The 9,577-nt window shown below is 48.7% G+C and overlaps 1 long non-coding RNA gene and 1 other non-coding gene across 2 annotated transcripts; both read left to right on the forward strand.

Annotated features, from left to right (window-relative positions):
* The first annotated feature begins 2,388 nt into the window (after window positions 1-2,388).
* Window positions 2,389-6,352, forward strand: LOC138377286 (uncharacterized). The gene is made up of 5 exons (XR_011231781.1): window positions 2,389-2,436; window positions 2,850-2,926; window positions 4,741-5,540; window positions 6,067-6,171; window positions 6,294-6,352. It is a non-coding gene; the product is annotated as an uncharacterized lncRNA (long non-coding RNA).
* LOC138377730 (small nucleolar RNA SNORA9) lies at window positions 3,486-3,618 on the forward strand. The gene has a single exon (XR_011231884.1). It is a non-coding gene; the product is annotated as a small nucleolar RNA SNORA9 (small nucleolar RNA).
* Window positions 6,353-9,577: the final 3,225 nt, after the last annotated feature.

Consider the following 9,577-nt stretch of genomic DNA (forward strand, 5'->3'; position numbering starts at 1 on the left):
AGCCAAACCACTAATTTTCTTTTCAGGCATACATATGTAGGAGATCAGAATATGCCACCCCAAAATATGACTGGAAGAGACTAGAATATGCCACCCCAAAATATGCCTCGTTGGCACAAAGATTATTTTGAGCTGATAATTTTGAGGAAGAACAGAAGCTACAACAGCATATGCTACCCTTCTGAAAGGGAAATTTACATTTTTAAAAAAAGGCTGTCTCCCTGTCTCTTTTCTTAGAGACATCAATTTACTTAACAGATCACTTGAGCCTGGGTATATGTTCCGTGTGTGTCCAGTGGTTTGTCTCTGATGAATGATTTCCTTATCTCAACTCAAAACATTCCCAGGCTTTAGACAAATCTTCATTTCTTTAACCAATTACAAATCAAAGAATCTTTAAACTCACCTATAACCTGTAATGCCCCGCTTCAAGATGCCCTGCCTTTTCGGGCCAAACCAATGTATGCCTTCCATGTATTGATTTATGACTTTATGTGTAATTCCTGTCTCCCTGAAATGTCTAAAACCAAACTGTAACCCAACCTCACTGAGACCTCTGGCTCAAGGCTTCTTGGGTATGACTCTCTGGGTCAGGGTCGCCCTTTAAATTATTTTACAGAGTTTGGGTTCTTTTCCATTGACAATATACCACAAGGTGATTGAATGTATTTACTCGGTACCATACATAAAATATGAGTTTCAAATACTGCTTTGCTTTGCTTTACTTACAGAACCAAGTTCTTGCCTTTCTAGCCTGATATTCAAGACTCTTGGGCTAGGCATGGTGACTCCTGCCTGTAATCCCAGCACTTTGGGAGGTGGGGGCAGGAGGATTGCTTCAGGCCAGGAGCTCCAGACCAGCCTGAGCAACACAGCAAGACCCTGGCTCAACAAACAGATAGAAAAATTAGCTAGGCATGGTGGCATGGGCCTGTAGTTCCAGCTACCCAGGAGGCTGAGGTTGCAGTGAGATATGATGACACCACTGCACTCTACCCCAAGCCACAGAGTGAGACCCTGTCTCAAAACACACACCCAAAAAGACCGTTGAAGAGTAGTCCTCTTCTCTCTCTCCTCGAGATCCCTTCAGAGCACTACAATCCTGTAATGTTTAGCTGTATCTCCAACAAACGACATCCTTCCCAATCTCAGGACTTTCCAATATGCTTTCCTCTCCTTGTGGTGGGGAATATAAAAACAAAATTTCCTCTTAACCCAGAAAACCTCTCCACAAAGGTAGAAGAGAAAGAAAATGTAATGCTTGAATAAGCATTAAAGCAGAATGATACACATCACAGAGAACCCGTTAAAGGGCTCACAAAAAAGGAACTCACTCTTTTATACAGCTACGTGGATACACTACATCACTTAAGGTAGGTTTTTCAACTCTCACTCAAGTGACAAATTAGGCCCTGGTCCTCCCAGGAAACCGGAAGATTGGGCTTTATATCCCTTGACAATTATATTTTAAAACAGATGGTTGGTTCTAAACCAACATTCCTGAGTTGAGACAGGTCATGGGCTTGCTTAACCATAAAAAAAAAAAAAAAAAGACTTGCATACCTTTGAAAAAGAGAGAAGCAAGAAAAAAAAATTTTTTGAGACAGTCTCCTGTTGCCCAGGCTAGAGTACAGTGGTATAATCATAGCTCCTGGCAACCTCAAACTCCTGATCTCAAGCAATCCTCCTGCCTGGGCCTCCCAGAGTGCTAGGATTACAGGCGTGAGTCACTGCAAGAGAGAAGGACATTCTGAAAGAAATCTAGAGGAAAATGTTCCGAACGCGCTCAGCTGCCCCTTGCACGTGTAGAGAAGGCCTGGAGTGCGGGTTTCTCAAGCCCGTGTTTAATTTGTATTTGCCCTCCACCTGCATCATCTTTCCCACGTGCTAGTCCCACATGCAGGCTCCCGTTCGCTCCCAAGGCCCCAGGTCCATGTGGAGTCCCGCCCCGTCCCGTCAGTGCAGCTGCACGGGTAAGGCCCAGCACTCCGGGCTGAGCGCGTCCCCACCCTCACCCGCCCCCCAGCCAGGCAGTCTGGACTCCGTCTTGCTCCGCCCCTCTTAGCTCGGGGACCCTGGGTAGATTACGTAACTCCAGCCTGCTGGACACTAAGGGCGCGTAACAAAAGGCGGTTAGCAGACTCCACTGAGTGCACACACCGGAGACTCACACGCCACCCGGCCCCAGCCCCGGCCCGAAGAAGTTCCATTCCAGTCTACAGCGCCCAGCCAGCGCCCGAAGCCACGCCTCCATGGCGGCGCCGACGTCACCGGCCCGGGACGGGATCACGTGGGCCTGAGCACGGCTTCGAGGCGGGGTTGCTGCGCGATGACGTTAGGTGCGCGACGCCTGTGCTCCACCATTGCGGCGGCTGTCTCGTGGGTGTTCTTGTTATCCACTGCCATCCAGGATTCCGCCGCCTTTCCTGAACCCAGGTAGGGGTCGGGGTCTCAGGGCTCGGTGGCAGGCGGCTTGGGAGGCCCGGCCGCAGTGGGTGGGGGCGCCGGCTGCACCCGCAGCCCAAACCCCTACACGTGCTTCTTCCTTGTAAGGGGCAGTTCAGCGTGGCCAGAACATTTTTCTCGCAGGAGACTCGGGGGCTATACTATAACTCACGCTGTGCTTCTGAGCGCCTCTTTCAGAAGAGAAGTGGGGCTTGTCCATGACCTGGAGGCACCCCATGTGGAGGGACCTCACAAGAAGGGATGGGGCGCGAGACCTGGAAGGTCTGAGATCGCGGGTAGACCTGCCTCGAGATGAGGTAGAGGGGTTCAGGCTGTGTGCCGGCGTGGAGCTGGGTGAGGTTCAGAAGCAGAGGCCGGAGCTGACTGCATTTGTCCACTTCTAGGTTGGAGTCATGGCTGAGGTGATGGTCCCTCAAAGGGGGAGGGTCTGCCGTCACACAGCTCTTCTGCAAGAATCCTGGTAAGTCCCGTTTCAGAACCCACAGCTCTGCTTTCCCGGAACTCGTTTCCAACCATTATTTGTCGGAAAAAAATCCATTCGGAATTTACTTATGTGTCCTGACCTACACCCTAGTTCAGAAGCGTTTTCTAAGTTACGAAATACATGAGAAAAATGAAGGGAAAAAGTTACTTTTGTAGAACTCCGTGATGCGGATATTTCTGTGCTTATAATGAAGCACCACGTGTTTTCTGAGCTAACAAAATGCATGAGAAAGATGAGGGACAAAAGTTATTTTTTTATAACTATGTGATATGGATATTTCTGTGGCCATGATGAAACACCGCACTAGAATTGGAGTGTCACAGAATAATGTACAGGTTTAGTTTGTATAATAAGTTTACCTACCTCTTGTAAGACACCTTCGCTTACTCCCTCAGCCAAAAAGGATTTTTCCCTTAGAGTTGTTCTTAGTGGTGGGCTTCTGGAACCAAGCTCATCTTGACTAATTGAACTCTATGGACTGTTCTCCCCTGGACTTTGGGATTCCTGGGGTGTGGGGGATTCGGTTGCATGTGAGTAGCAAGCCTCCAGCGTGCTTGGGTCTGCTGTGACCCTATGCATTCCTACAGCGCTTGCCAGAACAGCTTTGAAACGGTTTGAGGCCTTGCCCTGCTCCATCCAGAGCAAGGTTATAGAAATTTCAGACAATTTTTGCTCCCCTCTGCCTCTGGTATGCTGGGCATTGTATAGATCTGTACTGTGTCATGTGGCAGCCATGTGGTGTCAATTACATTTAAAATTCAGCTTTTCAGTCACACTAGCCACATTTCTGGTGCTCAGTAGCCACATGTGGTTACCATATTGGACTGTGCCGATTAAAGAACATTTCTGTGTGCAGAAGTTGATTTGGACAGTGCTGATGTAAGAGGTGAAGGGTGTCATTAAGTGTTTGCTATGCTCCAGGCTCAGTACAAATTTTATTTCATTATATTCTTAAAGCAAAGGCCTTATGAAAGTTGAAAGTGAAGCTCAGAGGAGTGGTAAAGGTAGGCGTTGAGCTGGGGTAGAAAGGATTAACAGGGAAGAGCTCTGCCCTGAGACACTGATGGGACAGGATATTTACAATTACAAGGCAAAGCAAAGAGAACCAAAGGCTCAGTTCTGCAGAGGGACTGAATGCCCCGGGAGCTAAAGGAAGGTGAGGTCCTTGCAGCTTTGGTCACAGGAGAGGAGGACACTAATGTTGGTTGAACACCTGTTTTGTGCCAAACCTCTTAATTCCTCACCTAGTTTAAAATTTTCAAACATCCCTATGAGGTAGTTTTAGATTCAATGTAGATGAAGGGCCAGAGGTCAGAATTATGTGTCCAGGGTTGCCCAGCCAGAAACTGGCAAATAGAGTTTGACAGCAGGCCTCTCTAACCCTGCAGCTTGTGCTCTTTTCTGAGATGCCATGCCTGGAAGCCTGAGAAGAATCTAGAAGCAGTTGGGAAGTTTGGGTTGGAAGAGTGTTGCCAGCTTGGTCATAGCTCGAGCGACACAGCTCCTTTGTTCCTCTGGGTGGTGGGGTCACCTTCTCTCTCTCTCTCTATTTTTATTTATTTATTTATTTTATTTATTTATTTTGAGACAGAGTCTCACTCTGTTGCCCGGGCTAGAGTGCCGTGGCATCAGCCTAGCTCACAGCAACCTCAAACTCCTGTGCTGAAGCGATCCTTCTGCCTCAGTGTCCCAAGTAGCTGGGACTACAGGCATGCGCCGCTGTGCCCAGCTAATTTTTTCTATATATTTTTTAGTTGTCCAGATAATTTCTTTCTTTTGTTTTGTTTTAGTAGAGACAGGGTCTCGAAGTCCTAAGCTCAAACCATCCGCCCGCCTCGGCCTCCCAGAGTGCTAGGATTACAGGCGTGAGCCACCGCGCCCGGCCTGGTCACCTTCTCTCTTGAGGGTAGAGGCTTCCAGCTGACTGGTCTCTTCAGGAACAGTTATGGAACACCTGGGGCCTGCTGTTGGGAGATGCTTCTCCATAAGTCTCATGTCTCTGCAGTCTTGTAAGTCAGGCACTGGTTGCCTTTTCCGTGTTGTCTTTTAAAGGATGTTTGTGCAACAGCCAGCCATGGAATGTAAGAGGCAGTGCCTTCCTCCAGGGCAGAGAGCAGTCATTCTTGCTGTCCATTGCAAAAGACTGGGAGTCCTGCACTTGGGGTGCCTTTCCTGTAACACAGCCCACTGCGTGTGCAGGTGCCTTCTGACTCCCTTTGCATCGCTGTGTAGGAACTGGGGCTTTGAGGGGGTGGTAGAAAATGCTGATGTTCTTGCTATTGCTATTGCTATTGCTGTGAATTGAATAATCAATTGTCCTTTGTCTCTAATCAAGGAATTCTGTGTTTTCTATCAGCATCCATGAACCTGGCAAGCTACCTTGTTAGCTGTAGAGGGGGCAGCTCAGACCTTCCCAGTTCCTGACAGCCACCACCCTCCAGTGGCTCCACTTTGTATCCCTGCCCCAGCACATGGCACAGAGGTGTCTATCATCCGTCAGTGTTTCAGCAATCCCAGGATGCCAGAGCTAGAGGAGGCCTGAAAGATGATTTCTTCAGCTGCCAGGTTGTTCGTGGAAACTGTGCCAGGGGTAAGTGCAGGACGAGTCTGGCCTAGCAAGTCACTTCACTTCTGTTTTATTTGTTAATTTTCCTTAAGTCACCTGGCCAAGAAAAAGTTTAAAGACTGTCAACTTGTTCTGATCCATCCATATTATAAGTCTCAGAAATTATTTATAAAGTTATTGAGTCACAGAAAAGTTAATTGTCTTTAAGCTCACAAGACTATTTTGGGACAAATAGTTGTTTAGCGTCTGGATTTGTGTTCCCTGATCGTTGGGGTGGTATTGGACTGCCTGTGTGATTTGTATTTGACCTATAGCCTTTTCCCCAGAATCTCCTAAGGTTAGTGGCATGTCAGCCTGGAAGGGGCTTGTGCTGCCACTAAGGTTGGTCACAGGCCTCTCAGCTCAGTGGGAGTGGGTTCAGGATTGGGGAAATGGGGTTCAGTTCCATCTGTTGTGACAATAGGCTTTATAACAATCCCTAGTTATGTGAATTATGTCACTTAATTTTTCACAACAGGCCTCTGCAGTGTTTCTAATCTCGTTTTTACAGATGAGGATGTGGATGCTGAGGACGAGGCTTGCCTGTGTTGATACACCTCATGAGGAGTGGAGCAGAATTGGAACCCAAGTCTTTATACCTTAATTATCTGAGCAGGTTTGAAGCCTCACATGCCTCCCTTCTAGGAGGAGTTGGGAATTTCTGGTTCTTGGCCTTTGATGGGGTGTTAGTGGCTCCTGGCTTGGGCTGGGGGTTTGATAGACATTCTCTGACCTCAGGTTTGGGTGCCAGGTTCTCTGCTTCCAGAAAGAAGAGCCTTGCTATGCATCAAGATCCAAGCCCTGTTGGCATCTATTGAATGAAAAACAAGTGATATTTAATAAATAATTGTTTTAAATGTGATTCAGTCCAGCCTCTTCTTTATATATGCCACATGCAAAGATAAGGAAGACTGTTTCTTCTTAAAGGAGTTGTCAGCTAAGTCTGAGGGAGCCCTAGGGATTTTGCCATTCTCAGTGCTCATGCCTTGTACATGATGGCCACTTGGAACTTGGGGATCACCTCATGTGCACTTGCCACCTATTTCAACTGATGGTGGTATGTGGTGGTGGTATTTATCATGGTGCCAAGGCTAACCAGCTGGATTCTGCAGTGGGAGCAATGGGCACAAAGGCACTGTCATCGGTAGCTTTAACTTGAGATCCTAGGGTAGGTCGTGGTCACCCATTGGCTTGATAGAATACGCTTGTCTTTTCAGATACTCCTGGGTACTCACCTAAGTATTGAAATACTGACACCAAACTATAGGAAGTAATAGCCTTAGTATGTGTGTTATTCCCCAGATATCTCCGACTTCATTTGAAAAGTAACGGTCACAATGCACCATTGAGCCCACAGGACCTGTTTCTCTAGTTTAATGTTGGTGACGTTGTCATAGAATGTTGACAGTAAACAAGGCCAAGGTGCCGAGGCTCACACCTGTAATCCTAGCACTTTGGGAGACTGAGGCAGGAGGATTGCTTGAGATCAAAAGTTGAAGACCAGCCTGAGCAAGAGCGAGACCCTGTCTGTACTAAAATAGAAAAAATTATCTAGGTGTGGTGGTGTGCACCTGTAGCCTCAGCTACTTGGGAGGCTGAGGCAAGAGGATCGTTTGAGCCCAGGAGTTTGAGGTTGCACTGAACTATGATCACACCTCTGCACTTCAGCAAGAGTGACACAGTGAGACTCTATCTCAAAAAAAAGGATAAAAAGCAACTTTTACGTTCAATTTGCCACTGACTAGTAAATGGAAAAGTACACAAAGGTGCCAGTTCCTCAGGTCCTTGTCCCATACGCCAAAAAGGATGACACCAAAACTAAAGGGCCTACAATTGGAGGTACAGTACCTCCTTTTAGAGAGGAGCCGATTCTAGACCGCCGAGAGTCTGCAGCTACACCCCAAGGGGCGTGGTCAGAAAGACTCATTTCCTCAGAACCCCAGAGATAGCAACTCCTGATAGCCTTGTGGGGGGGTGCAGGGATGGCCGGGTGGCAGCACCTCACCAGCCTCTACTCAGTCCCAGGAGGCTCACGAGGCTCAGACGGGCTGTGTGGTCTATGTGAGTCCGTGCATTTCCAGAGCGCCTTGGAGCCATTCCCCTACAGCTACTAGCCTAACAGTATATCCTTAGATGAGGTAAAAATCAGTTTTCAATACAAATCCTGAATTGTGGTACAGTTGTGTAAGGGAGCTGAAAACCTGAAAAGGGACAGTTTCTTGGGCCTAGGGATTTGCCGCAGAGGTCGGCAGCAGCACAGCGAGCCTGGAGTTTGAAGGCTGTGTCAAAGAAGGTCAGGGCAAGGGGCCCCGGTGGAGGGAGGCATCTTGGAACTGATCCCGATGAGATAATGAATGAAACTGCCACCAGGGCCAGGAGGGTTTCCTTATCCCCACCAGGCTCTAGTTGGTAGCGTTGGTGGCAGCCCCTCACTCACTGCTGTCCCTCCAGGGGCCCGGCTTTGTTCATCCACCTGCTCTACCGTGCTTGCTGCCCTGCTACTCAGACACTGTAAGGAGTGTGCCCAGGGAAAGCCGCAGGTCAGAGCTGCCGCTTGTCCTGCCTGCTGAGAACCAGGCTGAGACGGACCGTCTGGGCTCTCCCAGGGGTCTGAGGAGACACTAAATACGGTGCTGGAAGGGCCCAGAGGTCTGTCCAGAGCCGAGAGGGAACTTCCTTTGGTGTGATGTCATCTCTGGGCCTCAGTTTCAATAGATGCAAAGTGAGAATAGTGGCAGCTCCGGCCCGGGTGACGAGAATCGGATGAGGCAATGCAGGGCAAACTGCAAGCAGGGAGGGGCCTAGTCACGACTGCGGTTGTGCCCAGGGTCACACAGCACCAGCCTGTAAAGGGAGGCCTGGCAAACTCTGCCCACGGGCCAAATCTCTGTGCTATAAATGGTCTTGACATTTTTAAGTGGTTGGGGGGAAAAACCCAAAAGAATACTATGTTGTGACAGGTGAAAATTTCATAATGTTAACATTTCAGTACCCCAAAGGTTTTACTGGGACAGCCATGTTGGTTCTGTTGGTTCCTTTAAATCATTAACACAAAACCCACAGGTCTGCTCAACTTGCTGGGGTTTGGGGAAGTGAAACTAAGAAAAGGGAGATGAGCGTGCAAGAGTGTGGGTGAACTTGGGTTTGGGAAACCCTTCAAAAGCCCCAGGCCGAGAGGCTGGGGGAGTGAGGGCGCCTCCTTGTCAGAGCTTGGAAGGATCACACTTGACGAGTTTGCCCAGGAGGAGCCTCAGGCCCGGCTGAGGGTGGAGCCAGAAAACCAGGGATATGTTGGAGCAAAGGACCCCTTATCACTGGATGACGCATGACCTAGTGTCATCGGACACTGGATAAGCACTTTCAATTTTATCAGGAATGCATTAGTTTTAAGAGAAAAAAAAAAACACCTTAAGTTCATATCAAACAATTATTTCAAAGTTTAAAAAGAGATGTTTGAAAGAAAATAGTTAAACTAGTGCTTGTGAATACAACAAATCCCAAAGGTGGCAGGTGAGTGACTCAAGTTTGGGAATACCGGAATCTGCCCTTCCCACCTCCCTGTGTGAGGGAGGGTTGAAAGAGATCTACCCCTAGTCAGCTTGAAGGATGAGAGAGGACTGTCCTAGTCTGCCCTGGGATGAGAGAGATCTTTCCCCAGTCTGCTTTGGAGGATAAGAGAGATGCCCCCATCTGCTCAGAAGATGAGCGAACCGCCCGTCTGCCCGGGGGCACTCACCGTGTCAGCGGTGCTGCGTTTGGAGAGAAACCCGAGCCACTCGGGCTACTTCCTAAATGTGCTGTCTCATCTACAAAGCACGACAGCAGGCACCAGGCACCTCTCACAGCTGTAAGGACTGTCCATAAAGGGTTTGTCAGATAAAAGTACAGGGCAGAGGACAGTTAGGGGCATGAGGTTCCCCTGCAGGCTGGCCCCACCCAGAAGACGCTCTAGGGGCCTCCGGGGAATTGCAGTGTGAGGAGTCCTGAGCCCTGGCCCTTGGCAGGGCCAGACAAGAAGCTTT

Source organism: Eulemur rufifrons, chromosome 29 (assembly GCF_041146395.1).
Source record: "Eulemur rufifrons isolate Redbay chromosome 29, OSU_ERuf_1, whole genome shotgun sequence".
NCBI lineage: Eukaryota > Metazoa > Chordata > Mammalia > Primates > Lemuridae > Eulemur > Eulemur rufifrons.